This window comes from Ovis aries, chromosome 17 (genome assembly GCF_016772045.2).
Source record: "Ovis aries strain OAR_USU_Benz2616 breed Rambouillet chromosome 17, ARS-UI_Ramb_v3.0, whole genome shotgun sequence".
NCBI lineage: Eukaryota > Metazoa > Chordata > Mammalia > Artiodactyla > Bovidae > Ovis > Ovis aries.
In genome coordinates this window covers 25,742,543-25,767,205 of record NC_056070.1, presented here as the reverse complement: position 1 = coordinate 25,767,205, position 24,663 = coordinate 25,742,543, and positions in this window count along the sequence as shown.

Genomic DNA, 24,663 nt, shown 5'->3' with positions numbered 1-24,663 from the left:
CCTGTTATCTGTGTACTCTCATTAAAACCAACAAAACTGAAGAAGAACAATTTATCTATGAGGGAGAGAGAGCAAAATAAAAGGTAAACATATGAAACAGGAAGAAAAGTTGTTTGTCATATATCACATATGAAATTACATATAACTCTACAATTGAAAACACTATGTAGTATTTATGCCAATTAAGAAAATTGCAACAGAAGGGGGAGAAATAAAAGAAAGAGGCTAAAATAGACTGAAGAATAGATGAAAATCCCATTTATAAGAGAGGAGAGAGTGATCAGCTTTGGGGAGACAGTGAACACTTCTGGGGAAAGGGATGTGAACATGTAGTAAATATTACTGATGTTCTCTGTAGATTTCCAGATGTCTACATATTGTGCCTCGACAGGACATTGAGTGTGACTGAATGGAGCTGGAAGCACTCTGCTGTAGTAGAAAACCCCCACTAACTTCTCCCCATAAGCTTCACACCAAAAGCTTTTTTTTTTTTTTCCTAATAGTAACTGAAAATGTCCCAGTATCAAAGAGATTTCTTGAATGTTAGGCAATCTGAGCTTTGTGATCCCATTCTACCAATAGCTAGGTGATCTCCATTTAAGTCTGAATTTTTCAATAAGGAGTTCATGATCTGAGCCATGTTAGCTCTTGTTTTTGCTGATTGTATAGCACCTCTCCATCTTTGACTGCAAGGAATATAATCAATCTGATTTCAGTACTGACAATCTGGTGATGTCCATGTGTAGAGTCCTCTCTTCCATTGCTGGAAGAGGGTGTTTGCTATGATGAGTGCATTCTCTTGGCAATACTCTGTTAGGCTTTGCCCTGCTTCATTCTGTACTCCAAGGCCAAATTTGCCTATTACTCCAGATATCTCTTGACTTTCTACTTTTGCATTCCAGTCCCCTATAATGAAAAGGACATCTTTTTTGGGTGGAAAGGACCTAGTAGGCCCTGTAGGTCTTCACAGAACCGTTCAACTTTAGCCTCTTCAGCATTACTGCTTGGGCCATAGACTTGGATTACTGTAATTTTGAATGATATTGCCTTGGAAATGAACAGAGATCATTCTGTCATTTTTGAAACTGCACCCAAGTACCGCATTTTGGACTCTTTTGTTGACTATGATGACTACTCCATTTCTCCTAACGGATTCTTGCCCACAGTAGTAGATATAATGGTCATCTGAGTTAAATTCACCCATTCCAGTCCTAAATGATTCCTAAAATGGCAATGTTCACTCTTGCCATCTCCTGTTTGACCATTTCCAATTTGCCTTGATTCATAGACCTAACATTCCAGGTTCCTATGCAGTATTGCTCTTTACAACATCGGAGTTTACTTCCATCACCAGTCACATCCACAACTGGGCGCTGTTTTTGTGTTGGCCCTGCCTCTTCATTCTTTCTAGAGTTATTTCTCCACACTTCTCCAGTAGCATATTGGGCATCTACCAAACTCGGGAGTTCATATTTCACTGTCATATCTTGAAGAAAGTCAGGAAAACCACTAGACGATTCAGGTATGACCTAAATAAAATCCCTTATGATTAAGCAGTGGAAGGGACAAATAGATTCAAAGGACTAGATCTGATAGAATGCCTGAAGAACTATGGACGGAGGTTCGTGACATTGTACAGGAGGCAGTGATCAAGACCATACCCAAGAAAAAGAAATGCAAAATGGCAAAATGGTTGTCTGAGAAGGCGTTACAAATAGCTATGAAAAGAAGAGAAGCTAAACACAAAGGAGAAAAGGAAAGATACACCCATTTGAGTGGAGAGTTCCAAAGAATAGTAAGGAGAGATAAGAAAGCCTTCCTCAGCGATCATTGAAAAGAAATAGAATAAAACAATAGAATTGGAAAAACAGAGATCTCTTCAAGAAAATTAGAGATACCAAGGGAACATTTCATGAAAAGATGAGCACAATAAAGGACAGAAATGGTAGGGACCTAACAGAAGCAGAAGATTTTAAGAAGAGGTGGAAATAATGCATAAGAGAACTACACAAAAAAGATCTTCATAATCGAGACAATCACGATGGTGCGGTCACTCACCTAGAGCCGAGACATCCTGGAATGTGATGTCAAGTGGGTCTTAGGAAGCATCATTATGAACAAAGCTAGTAGAGGTGATTGAATTCCAGTTGAGTAATTTCAAATCCTTAAATATGATGCTGTGAAAGTGCTCTACTCAATATGCCAAAAAAAATTAGAAAACAGCAGTGGCCACAGAACTGGAAAAGGTCCATTTTCATTCCAATCCCAAAGAAAGGCAATGCCAAAGAATGCTCAAAATACCACACAATTGCACTCATCTCACAGCTAGCAAAGTAATGCTCAAAATTCTATAAGCCAGGCTTCAACAGTACATGACTCATGAACTTCCAGATGTTCAAGCTGGTTTTAGAAAAGGCAGAGGAACCAGAGATCAAATTGCTAACATCCGTTGGATCATCAAAAGCAAGAGAGTTCCAGAAAAACATCTATTTCTGCTTTATTGACTATGCCAAAGCCTTTGACTGTGTGTATCACAAGAGCCTGTGGAAAATTCTGAAAAGATGGGAATACCAGATCATCTTATCTTCCTCTAGAGAAACCTATATGCAGGTCAAGTAGAAACAGTTAGAACTGGACATGGAAGAGCAGACTTGTTCCAAATTGGGAAAGGAGTACAATAAGGATGTATGGTATCACTCTGCTTATTTAACTTATATGCAGCATGCATCATGTGAAATGCTGGGTTTGATGAAGCACAAGATAGATCAAGTTTGCTGGGAGAAATATCAATAATTCAGATATACAGAGGACAGTAACCTTATGGCAGAAAGTGAAGAGGAACTAAAGAGCATCCTGATGAAAGTGGAAGAAGAGAGTGAAAAAGTTGGCTTAAAACTCAACATTCAGAAAACTAAGATTATGGTATCCAGTCTCATCACTTCATGGCAAATAGATGGGGAAGCAATGGAAACAGTGGCAGACTCATTTTGGGGGTCTCCAAAATCACTGCAGATGATGACTGCAGCCATGAAATTAAAAGATAACTGCTCCTTGGAAGAAAAGCTATGAGCAACCTGTTCTGAATATTGAAAAGCAGAGACATTCAGTTCAGTTCAGTCACTCAGTCATGTCCAATTCTTTCCGACCCCATGAATTGTAACACGCCAGGCCTCCCTGTCCATCATCAACTCCCAGAGCTTACTCAAACTCACGTCCCTTGAGTCAGTGGTGTCATCCAGCCATCTCATCCTCTGTCGTATCCTTTTCCTCCTGTCCCCATTCCCTCCCAGCATCAGAGTCTTTCCAAATGAGTCAAATATTCGCATGAAGTGGCCAAAGTACTGGATATTCAGCTTTAGCATCAGTCCTTCCAAAGAACACCCAGGATTGATCTCCTTTAGAATGGACTAATTGGATCTCCTTGCAGTCCACGGGACTCTCAAGAGTCTCCTCCAACACCACAGTTCAAAAGCATCAATTCTTCGGCGCTCAGCTTTCTTCACAGTCCAACTCTCACATCCATACATGACCACAGGAAAAACCATAGCCTTGACTAGATGGACCTTTGTTGGCAAAGTGATGTCTCTGCTTTTCAATATGCTATCTAGGTTGGTCATAACTTTCCGTCCAAAGAGTAAGCGTCTTTTAATTTCATGGCTACAATCACCATCTGCAGTGATTTTGGAGCCCCCAAAATAATGTTTGACGCTGTTTCCACTCTTTCCCCATTTATATTCCATGAAGCAATGGGACTAGATGCCATGATCTTAGTTTTCTGAATGTTCAGCTTTAAGCCAACGCTTTCACTCTCCTCTTTCCTTTTCATCAAGAGGCTTTTTGTTCTTCTTCACTTTCTGCCATAAGGGTTGTGTCATCTGAAAATTTGAGGTTATTGGTAGTTCTCCTGGCAATCTTGATTCCAGCTTGTGCTTCTTCCAGCCCAGTGTTTCTCATGATATACTCTGCATGTAAGTTAAATAAGCAGGGTGACAATATACAGCCTTGACATACTCCTTTTGCTATTTGGAACCAGTCTGTTATTCCATGTCCAGTTCTAACTGTTGCTTCCTGACCTGCATACAGATTTCTCAAGAGGCAGGTCAGGTGGTCTGTATTCCCATCTTTTTCAGAATTTTCCAGTTTATTGTGATCCACACAGTCAAAGGCTTTGATGTAGTTAATGAAGCAGAAGTACATGTTTTTGTGGAACTATCTCGCTTTTTTGATGATCCAGCAGATGTTGGCAATTTGATCTCTGGTTCCTCTGCCTTTTCTAAAACCAGCTTGAGCATATGGAAGTTCACGGTTCATGTATTGCTGAAGTCTGTCTTGAGAATTTTGAGCATTACTTTACTAGCATGTGAGATGAGTGCAGTTGTGTGGTAGTTTGAGCATTCTTTGGCATTGCCTTTCTTTGGGATTGGAATGAAAACTAATCTTTTCCAGTCCTGTGGCCACTGCTGAGTTTTCCAAATTTGCTGGCATATTGAGTGCAGCATTTTCACAGCATCATCTTTCAGGATTTGAAATAGCTCAACTGGAATTCTAACACCTCCACTAGCTTTGTTCATAGTGATGCTTTCTAAGGCACACTTGACTTCACTTTCCAGGATGTCTGGCTCTAGGTGAGTGATCACACCATCATGATTATCTGGATCGTGAAGATCTTTTTGTACAGTTCTTCTGTGTATTCTTGCCACCTCTTCTTAATATCTTCTGCTTCTGTTAGGTCCATACCATTGCTGTCCTTTATCGATCCCATCTTTGCATGAAATGTCCCCTTGGTATCTCTAATTTTCTTGAAGAGATCTCTAGTCTTTCCTATTCTGTTGTTTTCCTTTATTTCTTTGCATTGATCACTGAGGAAGGCTTTTTTATCTCTTCTTGCTATTCTTTGGGACTTTGCATTCAGATGCTTATATCTTTCCTTTCCTCCTTTGCTTTTCGCTTCTCTTATTTTCACAGCTATTTGTAAGGCCTCCCCAGACAGCCATTTTGCTTTTGTGCATTTCTTTTCCATGGGGATGGTCTTGATCCCTGTCTCCTGTACAATGTCATGAACCTCATTCCATAGTTCATCAGGCACTTTATCTATCAGATCTAGGCCCTTAAAGCTATCTCTCACTTCCACTGTATAATCATAAGGGATTTGATTGAGATCATACCTGACTGGTCTCATGGTTTTCCCTACTTTGTTCAATTTCAGTCTGAATTTGGTAATAAGGAGTTCATGATCTGAGCCACAGTCAGCTCCCAGTCTTGTTTTTGCTAACTGTATAGATCTTCTCCATCTTTGGCTGCAAAGAATATAATCAATCTGATTTCGGTGTTGACCATCTGGTGATGCTCATGTGTAGAGTCTTCTCTTATGTTGTTGGAAGAGGGTGTCTGCTATGACCTGTGAGTTCTCTTGGCAAAACTCTATTGGTCTTTGCCCTGCTTCATTCCGTATTCTAAGGCCAAATTTGCCTGTTACTCCAGGTGTTTCTTGACTTCCTACTTTTGCATTCCAGTCCCCTATAATGAAAAGGACATCTTTTGGGGGGCTTAGTTCTGAAAGGTCTTGTAGGTCTTCATAGAACCATTCAAATTCAGCTTCTTCAGTATTACTGGTGGGGGCTTAGACTTGGATTACTGTGATCTTGAATGGTTTGCCTTGGAAATGAACAGAAATCATTCTGTCATTTTTGAGATTGCATCCAAGTACTGCATTTCGGACTCTTTTGTTGACCATGATGGTACTCCATTTCTTCTGAGGGATTCCTGCCTGCAGTAGTAGATATAATGGTCATCTGAGTTAAATTCACCCATTCCAGTCCATTTTAGTTCGCTGATTCCTAGAATGTCAGTGTTCACTTTTGCCATCTCCTGTTTGACCACTTCGAATTTACCTTGAATCATGGACCTGATATTCCAAGTTCCTATGCAATATTGCTTTTTACAGCATCAGACCTTGCTTCTATCACCAGTCACATCCACAGCTGGGTATTGTTTTTGCTTTGGCTCCATCCCTTCATTCTTTCTGGAGTTATTTCTCCACTGATCTCCAGGAGCATATTGGGCACCTACTGACCTGGGGAGTTCCTCTTTCAGTATCCTATCATTTTGTCTTTTCATACTGTTCATGGGGTTCTCAAGGCAACAATACTGAAGTGGTTTAGCATTCCCTTCTCCAGTGGACCACATTCTGTCAGACCTCTCCACCATTTCCTGCCCATCTTGGGCGGTCCCACAGGCATGGCTTAGTTTCATTGAGTTAAACAAGGCTGTGGTCCGTGTGATCAGACTAACTAGTTTTCTGTGAGTATGGTTTCAGTGTGTCTGCCCTCTGATGCCCTCTCACAACACCTACCGTCTAAGTTGGGTTTCTCTTACCTTGGACGTGGGGTGTCTCTTCACGGCTGCTCCAGCAAAGCGCAGCTGCTGCTCCTTACCTTGGATGAGGGGTATCTCCTCAACACCACCCCTCCTGACCTCGGATGTGGGGTAGTTCCTCTTGGCCGCTCCTGCGGTATTCCAGAGACATTATTTGTTGACAAAATTCCATCTAGTCAAAGCTATGGTTTTTCTAGTAGTTATGCACAGATGTGACATTGTACTATAAAGAAAGCTCAGCACTGCAGATTTGATGCTTTTGAACTGTAGTGGTGGAGAAGACTTTTGAGAATCCCTTGCACTGCAAGGAGATCCAACCTGTCAATCCTAGAGGAAATCAGTCCTGAATATTCAGTGGAAGGACTGATGCTGAAGCTGAAACTTCAATACTTTGACTAACTGATGCGAAGAACTGACTCATTGGAAAAGACCCTGGCGCTGGGAAAAATTGTAGGCATGAGGAGAAGGGAACGACAGAGGATGAGATGGTTGGATGGCATCACCATTTCGATGGACATGAGTTTGTCCATCCAGACAACTCCAGCAGTTGGTGCCGGAGAGGGAAACCTGATTTGCTGCAGTCCGTGAGGTTGCAAAGAGTGAGACTCGACTGACTGACTGAACTGAACTTTACTGAGGTGATCTCAATTGCTGGAAATGTATCTGTGGAGAGTCCCAGCGCCCTCTGCAGGTGGAGGAGCCTTTAGACAGGTTCTAAATTGAGTTCTGATTCTGCAGCTGGGCTGAAGGAGCGGAAGGTAGAGTCTCCCATTTCCAACCAGCTCTTTACTAGGTAATTCGAGATATGCTACCCTCATGTTGTTTTCTGGAGATAATGCTTATGGTCATAATCAGAAAGAAAGAGGGGCAAAGAGCAGAAACTGGAAGAAGAAATTGAAAATGCATGTAATAAATGTCAGTATTAATATGTGGAAAAACAATAGATTAAGAAAATAGAGTAGAAATAGGTTAAAAATATTTGGAAATCATGAAGCTATATTAGCAATCTTGGTGCAAAAATTGAAACTATTAGGTCAACACTAATTAAAAGCCTTATAACATGCATTAGACAGGGAACAAACTGTGGTAAATTGCTAACAATTACATAAATTATAATTACCTTCAGAGGAGATTACTGTTATCTCATAAAACAGAAGATATACATATCTTATGACTTAAAAATTTGTACATATGCATGGAGGGACATAAATGAGAATGTTCATAGAAGCTTTGATTGTATTAACCAAGAAACTAGAAATATTTAAAATGTACATCAAAAAGTAAAATGGAGAAGTATTCAGTTTTCTATATTAACATAAAGGAATTAACTGTGGCAAGATAGACCAGAAACTTAGGAACTCGACACTGAGAATAAAAGAAGGCATAGAATATTATTATATTAAAATAAATGAATAATGTCAAAAACTAAGCAGTATATTGTTAGGGATAGAAGTTTGTGTACAAACATAAGGAAGTTCATTGAAATAGTAACCATACAATCACAAAAATTGTTGTCTCTGCAGTACAGGAGGCTAGTGTAATGTGGTCAGACACCTCCAGTTTTAAAAGACTGCAATACATTAAAATACAACTAATTTGTATTATTTCATGAATAATGAAATATATTGATGTTTTCAATAGAATTTTGTTTCCTTCATTATGATTTAAACAGACCTTCAGAAATATTTGTGCCTGCCTTGTGGATATATAAGAATATAAATTACACTGTATTGTTAAACTAAAATATTATATATTTTAGATGTGATACAAAAAATGTAACAAAATTCTACTGCATCAGAATTTGGAAAAAAAATGTAGCTAAATGATGTTTCCTTTTTTATTTTTAATAATTGACCATTTAGTAATTCTGCCTACACTATAAGAACTGTCAAAATAAATTATTTATAAGCCTTTTTTATATATACTTCCTGGTTATTTTAGACAGACTAGAAATGAAAAAGTATTATGAAGATGACTGTGAAAATCTGACATCTGGTGGAAGTAACCTGGAACTACAATTACAAAATTATATATATATATATATATATATATATATATGTATGTGTGTGTGTGTATATATATATATATATATATATATGTATTTCCTTTCCCTTCTGGATATTTCCATATCACTCCCAAAACAAGTGGGAAATGGAAAAAAAAAAAAAGGGTGTTTGCTTGTTCGTTTATGTCACAAACACTTAAAAATTATTTTGGACAAGTTATAAAATCTCTTAAGTAGATAATGTGAATAATATAGAACATTTTTTAAGAAAGTACAATCAATATACTGCTATGAAGATATTTGATGTGGTGCTGTGCATTTTATGAGAAAAATACTCTACGATAACAGAGAAAAATAGATGTTCTGTTTGTATTATTATTATTTTCACTAAAAATAGACTCTAATAGTCTTAATATAAGACAAATGTAATGACCAAACAATCATAATTGGAATTGCAGCTATCACTTAGTTAACTTAGTTATCAAGTACAGAAAAAGAAAGAAGCATTTTCTACCAGACTATTGTACTATAATAATATCCCATATGTTATGATATCTGTCTTCAGTTCAGTTCAGTCGTTCAGTTGTGTATGACTCTTTGCGACCCCATGGACTGCAGCACGCCAAGGCCTCCCTGTCCATCACCAACTTCTGGAGTTTACTCAAACTCATATCCATTGAGTCGGTGATGCCATCCAACCCTCTCATCCTCTGTCATCCTCTTCTCCTCTGCTCTCAATCTTTCCCAGCATCAGGGTCTTTTCCAATGAGTCAACTCTTCGCATCAGGTGGCCAAAGTAATGGAGTTTGGGATATCTGTCTTAGCCGTCATAGTTTAAGAAAGTTTTATTTGCACTGTTAAAAGAACATCCAGGCAGCTGATTTAGCTGTGCTATATCTCAACTTTTCATAATACTGAGTATCAGTATTTCCACACTTTTGGTCATTTATATTCTGTTCCTCTTATTTAGTTCAATAATGGAAAAAGTTATATAAAACAATTCTTAAACTAAAATATATATTTATTCATTGCATAGTGCTATACAGATAGAAAAAAGCATCAACAATTACATTCAACCTTCTTGCCTATATGGAGGAAACAGCTGAAGTAACAGTGGTTTAGTGCCTATTACAATAATTCAATTCCTTTTGTAAGATTAACTATATAAACTCATATGTAAAATAAAGAGGAATGTTCTATATATTTTAAAATCAAAATAAAATTTTACAGCTCTTAAAATACACTGTTCTTTGATTTTCATGTTGGTGTGTATCTCTTGGGCTTCCCAGGTGGCCTAGTGATAAAGAATCTGCTTTCCAATGCAGGAGACGCAAAAGATGTGGGTTTGATCCCTGGATCGAGAAAATCCCCTAGAGAAGGAAATGGCAACCCACTCCAGTGTTCTTGCCTGGAAATTTCCATGGACAGAGGAGATTAGTGGGCTATGATCCATAGGGTAGCAAAGACTGAAACTACTTAGCATGCATATGGGTGTCTTGGATCTAGAAAAACTCACTAATCTGAAGTAATGCTGTATTTACTTAAAGATACATAGTATTCCTAAATCAAGAGAACTGAGATATATAACTTAAGAGTAGAGAAAAAGAGGAGATAACATTTTATAACAAAAGCATATATGAAAAGGGGGTATGGATCCATATTCAAGAATACCTGGGAAGTCTAATCTCCGTTTCAACTACATCTTTGATTTGAATTGTGGAGCACTTGGCTGAAGAGAATTCTCCTAAGATCATGGACTAATCTATAAGGGAGAAAGGGTTTAAAGACATTAAAACCAACTTCTGGACAGAATAAAAATAATAATACATGATAATGAATAATGAAAAATGACAGATTAAGATAAAAAGATAAGATAAATGACAGAGATGTTGTCCCATTAATAAATTTGGTTAGGAGAGATTGGGATTTATTTTTTAATGTAACAGGCAAAATAAGAGATAAGGGATTTAGGCTTTGAATCATCAGTTGATGGACTTATCAAACAGTAATGTTAAGATAGCTGCACCAAAAAACTTATAAATAGACAAGAAATCAGAAATAAGACTGGAACATTTTCTTTGGATGTGAGTAGATGTCCTGCATCTATGTCCTGCAACTTCAGAGAAAAAGTCAACTGTAGTTTTTTTGTTTGTTTGTTTTTTAAAGACAGCTAGAAAAGTTAGAGCACTTGCTATTAGAAGTAATATCAGTAATATCTTTAAGTAGAAAATGAATCTTTGAACCAAAACCTCAGTATGAAACACTAGATGTTACTGTAAGTTTACTAACCAGTATTTATGTCATGGTGATGCCATTAACCTATTCAAAGTTGTACAGAAAAAGAGAAAAATTACCGGCTATTCAAGTCTAGACAATCAGAATTGCATGCTGCTGCAGCTGTGTGTGATACTCCTTCTGGTTGTCCACCAACACACGCTCACAAAACCCATTCCTGATGACATATTAATTTGTTGCTACAGATGTAGAAATTTCTCATTGATCCACACTTATTGAGCTTACTACCTGCAGTAAGTTTATTTGGTTAAATTAAACTCTCTTTATGAATTTCTGATTTGAACAAAACCTAATATTTTCTACTCTTTATGATATCACACTGTCGTTTTATATTTTAATAATGTAACTGAATACAAACCTGTACTAACTTCTAAATTTGATTTTCTTCAAAATTCAAATGAGCTTTAAGTCTTTTAGATAGATTTGTGTGTATTTATTTGCGCAAACGTGTTTGTTTTTGGAAAGTAGAAAGAGGAAAGTACTTTTCCATGTTAAAACGACATCACCTAACATGGAAATTGATGACTCTCCTGATTCATTGATCTCAAAGTTCTATGGTTTCCTAAATACAGGAGAACTTCATTCAAATCATACTTTTTCATCTTTCTTGACAGCTATGTCACAGATATCATCATCTCCTAAAACTGCTCCAATAAGCAAGATTTTAATATTAGAGCATGTGATCTTTCCAACTCTCCCACATCTTTATACTCAGTGATTACTCTCCACCTCCTCATTGTAAAATTCAGATCTTCACCAATGCACCATTTTCAAAGACTGCTAACATTACATCAGAAATTCTTAACATGTCAAAAATGGATTCCTATTAATTCATTTGAACAATGCCTATGAAAATACAGTAAGTCCCCTACATACAAATCTTCACATTGCAAACTTTCAAAGATTCAAATGCGTGCCTGTAAACCAGCTGTTATATTGTATTACTGTACTTTTCAAGGTATTGTACTATAAGATTAAAAATGTTTTCTTTGCTTTTGGGGTTTGTTTTTTATGTATTACTTGTGTGCAAAGTGTTATAAACCAATTATTGTACTGTACTATTATATATAGCCAACTGTGTTAGTTGGGTACCTAGGCTAACATTGTTGAACTTAAAACAAGTTGGATTTACGAATGTGCTTTCAGAATGGAACTTGTTTGTATATAGGAGACTTACTGTAATAGAACATTTTCATACCTTCTTTACCTCTGTATCTATTAAGTCAATCTTCAGAGTGGCCCATGAAGACAGTTTTTTAAATTGTCACAACTCTTCATGTTTCAGACATGAACTGTGAGTTGGCAACTACTTAATAAGGCATTTAACTCTACAATGTTCTTTTGCTCAGGAGTCTCACAAGTGAAATTAATGTGCAGAGAAAGTTATTTTCATCAAGCTTACATTGCTTCCTAAGTGAACAAACATATTAACTCTGCTTCATCACTATTTCTTTTATATTCCCTTTTCCCCAGATCCACCAATCTTGCTCCATGTATTTCAACTCACCATTAGTCAGCAGTTTCTTTATCCTATGCCCCATAATTTATAGGATTACTTTATTATTATTTTAAAATCAATGTTAATTATACTATGAACAATAATCAGACCAGAGTGTATCTGTATAATGTTTCTACTAAAGGAACTCTTCAATTATTAGTTAGGCCTGGGGTCTTTGGAACTTTTCTCTAATTTGGTGAAGAAATAAACCTCTCTGGCTCTCTTAGCTCAGTAAATTTATTTGAAACCTCTATCCCCTGAAAGTATCATCATACCAACGCTCTGCTTAATTACAAACATGAATCAAACTCTGGAATCTTTTGTACCATCTACACTTTCTTAATCTATGTAATACATTAAAACTTTAAAATGTGTATTGTAAATTATACCTTTGCTATTATGTGTTATTCAGCTTGGCTTTTTTATATAATTCTGATTTCCCTATTCAATTTTTCTTCCAGTTTTATTGAGATATAATTGGCATAAAGAACTATATAAATTTAAGGTGTATGGCATAATGATTTGACTTACATACATCATGAAATGATTATCACAAAAAGTTTAGTGAACATCCATCATCTAATATAAATACAGAAAATAAAGATTAAAAATAATCTTTCCTTGAGCTGAGAATTCTTAAGATTTACTCTCTTAAGAATTTTCATATATAATATATAGCAGTATTAATCAATATTTATCATGTTGTGCACTATATCCCTAGTAGTTATGTATCTTATAACTGGAAGCTTTTATCTTTTGACTACCTTCATCGAATGCCCTCTCACCTCACTCTCTGGCTGTGGTAACCACAAATCTGATTTTTTTCCCCTATGATTTTATTTTTGAAATATAAGTGACCTACAACACTGTTAGTTCCTGTTACATGACATAATGATTCTATATTTCTAAACATTTCAAAATGATCACCAGAATAAGTCCAACTACAATATGTCACCATGCAAATATTGACTCCATTCCCAATATGGTATATTTCATACCTATGACTCATTTATTTTGAAACTGCAAATCTGTGCCTCTTAATCTCCCTAGCCTACTTCTCTGCTCCTCACCCTTTATCCCCTATGGAAATCACCTATTTGTCCTGGGTTGTTTTTGTTTCTTTTATCTTGGTTCTTAGGGGTCACAGTGGTAAAGAATCTGCCTGCCAATGCAGGAGACACAGGAGATGTGTGTTCCATACTTGAGTCAGGAAGATCCCTGGAGTAGGAATGAGCAACTCATTCCAGTATTCTTGTTTGGAAAATTCCATGGACAGAGGAGCCTGGTGGGCTACAGTCCATGGGGTTGCAAAGAGTCTGGTATGACTGAGCATGCATATACACAACAACGTGGATAATTATGAGCTATTTATTGATTAAAAGTTGTACTTAAATTTTCTTAACCAGTTAGATCTTCCTCCTTCACCACTGGAAATGTATATGGCTTGGAGGTTACTATGAAAGTTCAAGAAGCTGTGATTTTTTTTTTTTTCAGACAAGGACTAGTATCTTGTATTTTTCCTCTCTAATCACTATTGAGATAACATGGCCTTAGACATTCCTTGAGTTTCTAGATTGCCAAGGATGAGTATGGTTTTATTTATAAGGCTTCATACGAAATGACTTTATAGAAATTGCCACTGGGTTAAAGTAGCTTATTACTTAATCAGTAGTTGCTCTGAGATTGTGTTTAAGCCCCCATATAGGCAATACTTCTGCCTTGTATCGACGTGTCTGTGTATAACTTGTTGAATGGTTTATTTTCAAATTGACAGTAACTATAACGATCACATTAACCATTCTCTCCTGCTTTTGAAAAGTTAGACTTTTCAAAACAAATTAAAAAAAAATCAGAATATTATTCACTTAAATTGAGCAACTATAGCTAATGTTATATGGAAGAAGACTTTACTGGAAAGACATATGGATTGAAACTTACTTCTCTTTTGTATGGTTTCTTGAATCTTTAATCAAAATGTATTCTTTACTGTTTTACTAAGTATCTTCCCTTAGCATAAATACATTAATATTATAATTGTTCACAAATAATATTGTCTTTGCCTGTTTTCAGTTCCTAGGGCTGTTCTTATAAAGTACCACAAACTAGGTGGCTTAAAGCATAGAATTGTATTATTTCACAGCCCTGGAAGCTTTAAGTCCAAAATTAAGGTATCAACAGGGCCATTCTTCCTCTGAGGTTCCTTCATCTCCCTAATTTCCAACCAGCACCTTGTTATTCCTTGGGTCATATCTGCATAGCTCTAATCGCTGTCTCTGTGATCACAGGGTTTTTCCCATGTGTCTCTGTATTCACATGCAATTTCCTTCTTCTTATAAGGACATCAGTCATATTGGACTAGATCCCACTGTACTCCAGTGTAACTTTATCTTAACTAATTACATTTGCAATGATTCCATTCCCAAATAAAATTATGTTCAGAGGTACTGGGAGTTATTTTCTTAGGTACACAATTGGTCCTATAATATTGTTTTTGCACAAAATTCTAGCAGTCTTACTAATGAACCCTTCCTTTCCCTTTGTGAGACTTTCCCCAACCCTTCTTTAATAGGACAGAAAAAGGGAAAACTTAAAAGAAACTTGTGCCCAAACTTAGCCCTCATTTGAGTCTTTCTTACCAAAGCTAAAAAATTAGAAATCCTGATTTACTCTATATATTCAATTAAAGATATTGAAATGTTGGGGGAGAGAAGACCATGTGGCTTCTTTAGAGTCAGAATAGTCATAAACTGAGTTAGGACTCTGATTTAGGAATTTTCAAGTTTAAATCATTATTCATAATGAACTGATGAACTCAAGGTTTCATCTGTATTTGCTTTGGCATCCAAGAATCAGGGACATGGATGAGAGACGTCAGGAATAATTTTAGCTATGGACCTCCATTAAAAGTATCACTTTGATTTGAAAGGAGCCAGCATCATAAATCTGCATCATAAACTCATGCATGGGCCTGGTCATGTGCTGAATGCAATTACAATAAAGTTAAATTGCATGTTGAAGTTTACATCAGAATTATAGAAATAAAGAAACCTAGAATAAAAACCAGATTAAGGCAGAATGACCTCCATTTAAATTAGGAAGTACAAGCAAGGTTATTGGCAAAATCTATACTCAAGACTTCTATAAACCTATTTCTTTGCAGCTGTCGGTGTATCTGCAGGAGACACTGGACTCTATTCCATGTGAGAACAACTAGCAGAGATAAGCACTATTAGGTAAAATTGTCCATCTTTTTAGATTTCTAAAACTTCATCACTGGTTTCTGATGGCTAAGATCCTCTCTCTAGGCAGAAGTTCCTGAATCCATAATCAAGGGGTGTTCCTTAACTCCTGTTTCCATCAATATTTAACATCTTAAAAAGTTCCAACTATATACCCTATGTTAGATAAGCATCCTTAGGAACAGATCTGGAGCCATTTAACTTTAAGAAGCAGAGATTTTAGTCCCAAGCCCAGACCAAGAGGTTTAGAGACCCACAAAGCAACACAGGAACTGTCAGAAGAGATTTTCCACCTGACTACATTTCTGAAGCCTTGTTATTTCTTGGTTTATAGTCTGATGCATGGCTTTTTCCTACGGTGTCATATTTTAACCTTCTTTTTCCAGTTTAACATAATGCCCTTTGGTATTGACAAATGGCATGACTTGGCTTTGGGGAGTAACTTTCCTCTTGACCCTCACATAGTCCCGGTCACATAAACCACTCTTCTAATTGTTGACTGCAACCTGCCACTGCAGTAATGCCTTTTTTTTTTTTTTGCAGACTTTCTGAGGGGTACCAGCTGCTCTGTTACTCTCTGCTTCCCTCCTCCGGCAATAACTAGTCATTGCAGCTAACCTCAAATTCTTTTTGAGTGTTTACATATCAGCCCTAGTTCCTGACTCAGTTTATTCATTCATTCATTTATTCAAGGTAAGAAATTTATAGATTAACAATCTATAAATTTGTAGATTAACAATCAATTGACGGATATAGACAGGTTGCGAGGATGAAAATTAGTATAAAGTCATATTTTTTCTTAGCCTTTATTGATTTTACAGTAAGGTGGGGAAGATAATCATTAATCAAATAATGACCTGTTTATCACTGACATTGTCTTTCTCGATCCCAGTTATTTGTGTTTCCTCAATTTCTAGGATTGTTTCTTTTGGATCTCATAATATTAGAATGATTACTTTTTAGTATATTGTCTTATTTACTTATTTATTCTTTTACTTGCTCATTCAACATGAACCTATTAAACTGCTATGCATCAGACTCAAAACACTGGTGATGCAACATGAACAAGAAGCTTCATTCAACTTGCCTGAGATATCACCATTTGAGCACGTACTCAGTACAAAGTGTGGATGAATCTAGCATGGATTCTAGCATAGAATCTAGCATAAAGATAGCTACTAAGATAAATAATTAAAACAAACTTATCTAGAAGAAATGCAGAGTGCAGGAGAAGGAACACTTGAAGTATGTAAGAAGTATTTATTTTCAAATATATATTTTCCACATAATGAGAAAATTATGCCAAATTTTCCTCTAGTGTATACATAAGATCATATTGTCATCTTTGCGTGTTTGTGTGTGTATGCTTTTTTGGGGGAGTCCTGTACACTGCATACTTTGTATAATCTTAGTAAATTTACATATTTTTACAGAAAAGGAAAATGATAAAAAAAATTTATGGGATTTTCTTAAGACTAAATGGCAGAGGTAACCTTTCAATTCAGAGTTTTTCTGCTGTGATAGTGCTCTTCCCAGTATACCAGAAAAATTCTGATAATGGTCATATTCATTTAAAGTACCATCAGGCTTATGCCTACAAATAATTCTTTAAATCATGTTTAAAATTATTCAAACTTTTAATAATATAATATCTGTCTTCTTTCCCATTGTTATTTTCATTTTATAGAGACTAAACTGGAAAAGGCACTGGCACCCCACTCCAACACTCTTGCCTGGAAAATCCCATAGGCGGAGGAGCCTGGAAGGCTGCAGTCCATGGAGTCGCTAAGAGTCGGACACAACTGAGCGACTTCACTTTCACTTTTCACTTTCATGCATTGGAGAAGGAAATGGCAACCCACTCCAGTGTTCTTGCCTGGAGAATCCCAGGGATGGGGGAGCCTGGTGGGCTGCCCTCTATGGGGTCACACAGAGTCGGACACGACTGAAGCGACTTAGCAGCAGCAGCATAGAGACTAAACATTTAGTCCATCGTTGATTTGTATTGGATTCTATGATATGCCACTGAGCTCTGCCTTCCATGAAAGGTTTGCTCATCTTGCCACCTGGAGTTTTGATGGTAAAAGTTAGTGTGTTAATTGCCTAGTTGTCCCCAACTCTTTGCAACCCCATGGGCTGTAGTCTGCCAGGCTCCTCTGACTATGGAATTCGCCAGGCAAAAATACTGGAGTAGGTCGCCATTCCCTTCTCCAGGGGATCTTCCTGACCCAGGGATCAAACAGGTCTTCTGCACCGCAGGCAGATTCCTTACTGTATGAGCAACCAAGGAAGTGAACTCCCACTGGTGGCAAAAAGTCTTTAGCTTCTTTGCAGAGATTGTCTCAGTTGAAAAGAGTAATTTCTTTTAGCATCATGCTCTTTCCCAGGGCACCCTACACTCAAACATTGATCATTTCCAGGCAATTTCAATTCAAATGAACAGTTTGAAGGACCATGGTAATTCCATAACTTTTGTGGGTTTGATGGTGCAGCCATTGGTCCTGCACTGCAGTGTGACATCTCCCTTTGATCAACCTATTTATTTTCTCTCTCTTCTATGAGCATTGATTCCAAGAAAGGGAAATACCTAGTACCCTAAATTTCATCTCAATTTAATAAGCATCTAGTACACTTATTAAATATCTAGTACACTAACCTTCATCTTCATTTAATCTTTTCTGTAGGGAATAACCCAAGTGATAGTTGCATCACATGTTGGTTAAGAAAGTAGACCTAGTATATTTCAACTTATTGCTGTGAGAAAATATATGAGGTAACATGAAATGCTGCCAACTTTGAGTGCAAACCAGAACAGAAAAGGGCATGAAGCATATCCAGACTGTGGTCATAGATAATTCTGTCTCATAAACGTTATGAATTAGCAGACTCTTTAATATTAGAGGAATCAGTGATTGAAAGAGATATCTTGTAGAAATTGGCAACATCTAATGGTAGAATCACAACATAAACCCTTAGCATTCTGAGTATGGTCATGACATCTGATCAGCAGAAAATCATATCTCTAAATACAGTTCCTGGAGTTCTACTGGGACATAGTGGAGACAGAGAATCTAACCATAGGCACCAAATAACCATGTGGCCACAGTTGTCTGTCATAAACTGACATATCCATCAGGTTATAAGTACACGTGACCCAAACAATAATGCATCATTATTAAGAAGTGATTCATCCTGAATCAAGTACACACGGGGTCAGCAAAAACACTGTGAAAGCTGGCTCCCTTGTGATCCATCATTATCGTACCAGATCCCCTTCCTCAACTCACACTTGTGAAAGAATGCAGGAACTTTTATGACTATGTGTTAGAGGAAGGATAAAAGCAAACTGTGTGTGTGGATATAAGCCAACAATAAATGGAATTCTCTACAGGATCGCCCAGTGGCGACCTTTAAATACAACAGCAAGGGAAATTTCTCTTAACAAGCAGAGTTGCTGATCGTTCATTTCATGTGGAGAGACATATGGCCCAAGGTTAGATTTTAGACTTATTCGTGAACACTAGAGAAATGGTAGGGGGAAGAAAAGGAGATAATGGACAAGAAGGTGTGGATTAGAGTAAAAAGTATGTATAATAGTGGGCATAAAGTCTGAAGATTTTCACATCACATGTTAATGTCAATCAGAGGCCTTCTACCATGAAACAGGCAATAAACAAGTAGACAAAGAGACTCAATCAATTAACACCAGCCAACCTCTCTCACTGGCCAACACAGTGCTGGCATACATGGAAGCCATGCATGAACCCAGAAGAATGGGCTTCTACTTACCAAGGCTGATATAGCTCCTGCTGCTGTCAAAAATGCCCAGCCTGGCAGCAAGAAAAACCAACAGTCAGTCCCCATTGAGGCACCATTCCTTAATCATACTAATTGGCTACTTAGAGAAAAGCTTTACTACATGGATCTTCTACCATGGGTCTGGGAACCAAAGAGGTAAAGTAAGAGTGGCCCCACTCACCTTCATGCCTATAACTCACTCAGGACAGTTTTGCTTCCTATGACTTGAAGTTTAAGTTTTGTAGGTTTAGAGGTCTTGGTTCGCTGATGAAAACTTCCATCAGACCCAGGAAACTCATAAAGAGTCCCATATAATATGAGGTAAAGGCCATCACTTTTCATTACAAGATGCTTGTGCCAATGAGCATCAGCAAGAAGAGATAAGTGAAGAGATAATTGGCCTTGATCATCAAGAGGAGTTAGGATTACTGTGATATCTGGGCTCAAGGAGGAATCAATTATTTTTAATAAGTTTTTGTAATGATAATTATACTTTCTCTAATATCTATGTAACTTGTTAATCCTCTCCTGAGAGAGAGAACCTACTACAGACACAATTTTTTCATATTTTATCTGAATATATGTAAGTCAAGGAAATTAATTTTTGTATTTAATTTCAATTTTTTATAAATACAAGAAAATAAACTATGTATTGATATATGCACCAAGTAAACTATGCTGTGCTTAGTTGCTCAGGTGTGTCTGACTCTTTGAGACCCTATGGACTTCAGCCTACCAGGCTCCTCTGTCCATGGGGATTCTTCAGGCAAGATTACCTGAGTGGGTTACTATCCTTCTTCCGGAAGATCTTCCCGACCCAGGAACTGAATCCAGGTCTTCCCCATTGCACGTGGATTCTGAATGAGCTGAGCTACCAGGGAAGCCCACCAAGTAGACTAATCTATTATTAATATTTTACTAATGTTTTGCTACTTTTCACATACACTCAGTCCTCACTTCGCATAGTCAGATGGAAGCAGAAATTTCATCTCAATTACCACCAAAACTTTGAAATCATGGACTCCATTATGAGTTCCATGTCTCAATGTGGTACTGTGCAAAACAAAGCTTGCCTCTGTGTGTGTATGTATGTACTTGTGTGTGTGTGTGTGTTTATATGTACTAATGGAAAGCAAATTGTGAACATCATAACTCTTCACTCTTAGCTTCATCAGTTCAAATCTTCTAAGAAATACAACAACCACATAACTACAACACAATCATAACCCTTAATATCTAACAAAAAATATGAATTATATTTTTGTAAATGATCTCATGGAATAATGAGTCTGTATTTTAATTTCCCCACTAATTTCTCTTCTCTCAGTCCAGATCCAATCCAACTTTATACACTGTATTTGGTAGTAATTTAACTTTTGTCTTTTTAAGTATACATGGTAGATATAAATATAGTTATATAGATATAGATTGAGAGGGATAGAGAGAGAAATAACAGTCTTTCATGACCTTTCCTTGAAGCATCCAGGCCAGTAATCTTTGATGATCTGACATCTGAATTTTGCCTTTCAAATGATTTTTGCCCTTTAAAACAATTTTAGTGTTAGATGCACACAATTATTTCCACTTCTATTGTCATTAATAAAAGATGCCATGCATTCAACTCAGTTTTTTCATTGGAGCCATTCAGAGTTCTCCCTCCCACTTGCTTTGACACACATGGCACTTTTTCTGACAGCAATCTATTTCTGTGTACTACATAAAAAAGCCCTTTTATTGAGTAGGAACAGAAATTAATTTTTCAGCTGTTCCCCTAGCAAATGGGAACCCAAGTATTATTAAGATTTTTTGTTCCCAAGGGTAGAGATCAGCATAGGTATTTTTTTCCTCCCATTTAAACACTGCTCTCTTTCCTATCATTCTGTTATCTCAAAGAAGAAAGAAAAAATATAGGACAGTATTAGCAATTCAGTCAGGCCCCAGAATATTATTTGGGGGCATACTATGTCCAAAGAATTTTTTCTTCTTCTGAATATCTCTAATGTGCTCTCATATTTCCTGATATTTCTGATGTAACATCACACACATGCAGTCAGCACCTAGATATGCAGGACAGTGACAGTGTGAGGGGATGGTTATAACCACTCTCATCTGCCTGTGCTACAGTGCACGTGTCCTTGGTCATGTGCATCATCTCAGTGACTTTTTTAGCATATATGTAGGGTCAGTATATGCCATATGAATGTACAGAGTATAGATAGGTAGAGGTTTTCCCACATTGGTAAATGTACAATATCCAGAGGTATGCAAATAATATGTAGATAACTCTTATTACCAAATTCAGACTTAAATTGAAGAAAGCAGGGAAAGCTGCTAGACATTCAGGTATGACCTAAATCAAATCCCTTATGATTATACAGTGGAAGTGAGAAATAGATTTAAGGGCCTAGATCTGATAGATAGAGTACCTGATGAACTATGGAATGAGGTTCGTGACATTGTACAGGAGACAGAGATCAAGACCATCGCCATGGAAAAGAAATGCACAAAAGCAAAATGGCTGTCTAGGGAGGCCTTACAAATAGCTGTGAAAAGAAGAGAAGTGAAAAGCCAAGGAGAAAAGGGAAGATATAAGCATCTGAATGCAGAGTTCCAAAGAATAGCAAGAAGAGATAAGAAAGCCTTCTTCAGTGATCAATGCAAAGAAATAGAGGAAAACAACAGAATGGGAAAGACTAGAGATCGCTGCAAGAAAATTAGAGATATCAAGGGAACATTTTATGCAAAGATGGGCTCGAGAAAGGACAAAAATGGTATGGACCTAACAGAAGCAGAAGATAATAAGAAGAGGTGGCAAAAATACACAGAAGAACTGTACAAAAAGGAGCTTCACGACCTGGATAATCACGATGGTGTGATCACTCATCTAGAGCTAGACATCCTGGAATGCGAAGTCAAGTGGGCCTTAGAAAGCATCACTACGAACAAAGCTAGTGGAGGTGATGGAATTCCTACTGAGCTATTTCAAATCCTGAAAGACGATGCTGTGAAAGTGCTGCACTCAATATGCCAGCAAATTTGGAAAACTCAGCAGTGGCCACAGGACTGGAAAAGGTCAGTTTTCATTCCAATCCAAAAGACAGGCAATGCCAAAGAATGCTCAAACTACTGCACAATTGCACTCATCTCACATGCTAGTAAAGTAATGCTCAAAATTCTCCAAGCCAGGTTTCAGCAATACATGATCCGTGAACTTCCTGATGTTCAAGCTGGTTTTAGAAAAGGCAGAGGAATCAGAGATCAAATTGCCAACATCTGCTGGATCATGGAAAAAGCAAGAGAGTTCCAGAAAAACATCTATTTCTGCTTTGTTGGCTATGTGAAAGTCTTTGACTGTGTGGATCACAATAAACTGTGGAAAATTCTGAAAGAGGTGGGAATACCAAACCACCTAACCTGCCTCTTGAGAAATCTGTATGCAGGCCAAGAAGCAACAGTTAGAACTGGACATGGAACAACAGACTAGTTCCAAATAGCAAAAGGAGCATGTCAAGGCTGTATATTGTCACCCTGCTTATTTAACATATATGCACAGTACATCATGAGAAACGCTGGACTGGAAGAAACACAAGCTGGAATCAAGATTGCCGGGAGAAATATCAATAACCTCAGATATGCAGATGACACCACCCTTATGGCAGAAAGTGAAGAGAAACTAAAAGCCTCTTGATGAAAGTGAAGGTGGAGAGTGAAAAATTTGGCTTAAAGCTCAACATTCAGAAAACAAAGATCATGGCACCCGGTCCCATCACTCCATGGGAAATAGATGTAGAAATAGTGGAAACAGTGTCAGACTTTATTGTTTTGGGCTCCAAAATCACTGCAGATGGTGATTGCAGCCATGAAATTAAAAGACACTTACTCCTTGGAAGAAAAGTTATGTCCAACCTAGATAGCATATTCAAAAACAGAGACATTACTTTGCAGACTAAGGTCTGTCTAGTCAAGGCTATGGTTTTCCAGTAGTCATGTATGGATGTGAGAGTTGGACTGCAAAGAAGGCTGAGCGCCGAAGAATTGATGCTTTTGAACTGTGGTGTTGGAGAAGACTCTTGAGAGTCCCTTGGACTACAAGGAGATCCAACCAATCCATTCTGAAGGAGATTAGCCCTGGGATTTCTTTGGAAGGAATGATGCTAAAGCTGAAACTCCAGTACTTTGGCCACCTCATGCGAAGAGTTGACTCATTGGAAAAGACTTTGATGCTGGGAGGCATTGGGGGCAGGAGAAGAAGGGGACAACCGAGGATGAGATGGCTGGATGGCATCACTGACTCGATGGACGTGAGTCTGAGTGAACTCTGGGATTTGGTGATGGACAGGGAGGCCTGGTGTGCTGTGATTCATGGGGTTGCAAAGAGTTGGACACGAATGATCAACTGAACTGAACTCAACTGAAGTTTATAGAATGGTTCAGTGGAGAATCCTCCTGCCAATGCAGGAGCTGTAGGCTCAGTCTTTGGGTGGAGAAGATCCCCTAAGGCAACACATTCCAGTATTCTTGCCCAGGAAATCCCATGAGCCTGGCAGGCTACAGGCCATGGGGTTGCTTACGAGTTGGACACAACTTAGCGACTGAACAACAACAATTTCATACACTCTTGACAGAAATTTGTGTCTTTTACTATATAACTGTTGACATTTTTCCCCTATGATAAGTTTCTGTTTGGTAAACTTCATAGATCTGGATTCAACATTTCATGATTCATAGCATCCAACTAGCAAACTTTATAGGGCACAAACCAAAGCACAGGCAGGGGAACACCCTGGGGGTTTGGAGCACCTATCCATGGTAGTTTCTATAAATTAATTGATATCCAATAAACCTTTGTAGTTTCTGTGTTTTGTGACAATCATATAAGCACGTCTAAGCCTGGTTCCAGCTATTTTTGTCTTTCGCATGTGGAATATTTAGTCTAAATTTGTAGTAAATGTATCTTCTATGTTTATATGGAAAGATTTTCTTTTTCTATATGCTTTCCTGTTCAATTCTCCTGTCTAACCATGTAGAAACTGCTGTTTAAAGAAATCGTGTCACAAAGCAAGTTTAATGAAATTATAAATACAAAAAGAACATAAATATGACTAAATAAATCAGACATGACTGAGCAACTGAACTGAAATAAATCTATACCTCATTGCTTTTCCAGGAGTACATATTTATTTAGCTCTTCATTGCATCATCTAACTGAAAAGAAAATTATAACATATAAATCATATTTTTGCCTTTGTCTTGATATAACTGAATGAGACACTTTAAACCATCATGAGAGTCTGTCCTTCTAAATTTGATAAAGAAAGGGATCCACTTAATAGAGATGTTTTCCTTCATATACTAATGTGAGCAGAACCTAGAAAGTTGCTATAATTTTCAATTCACATACTCTCTACAGTGCACACAGTGTTATTAAAATATGGCTTAAATATAAGCAAAGA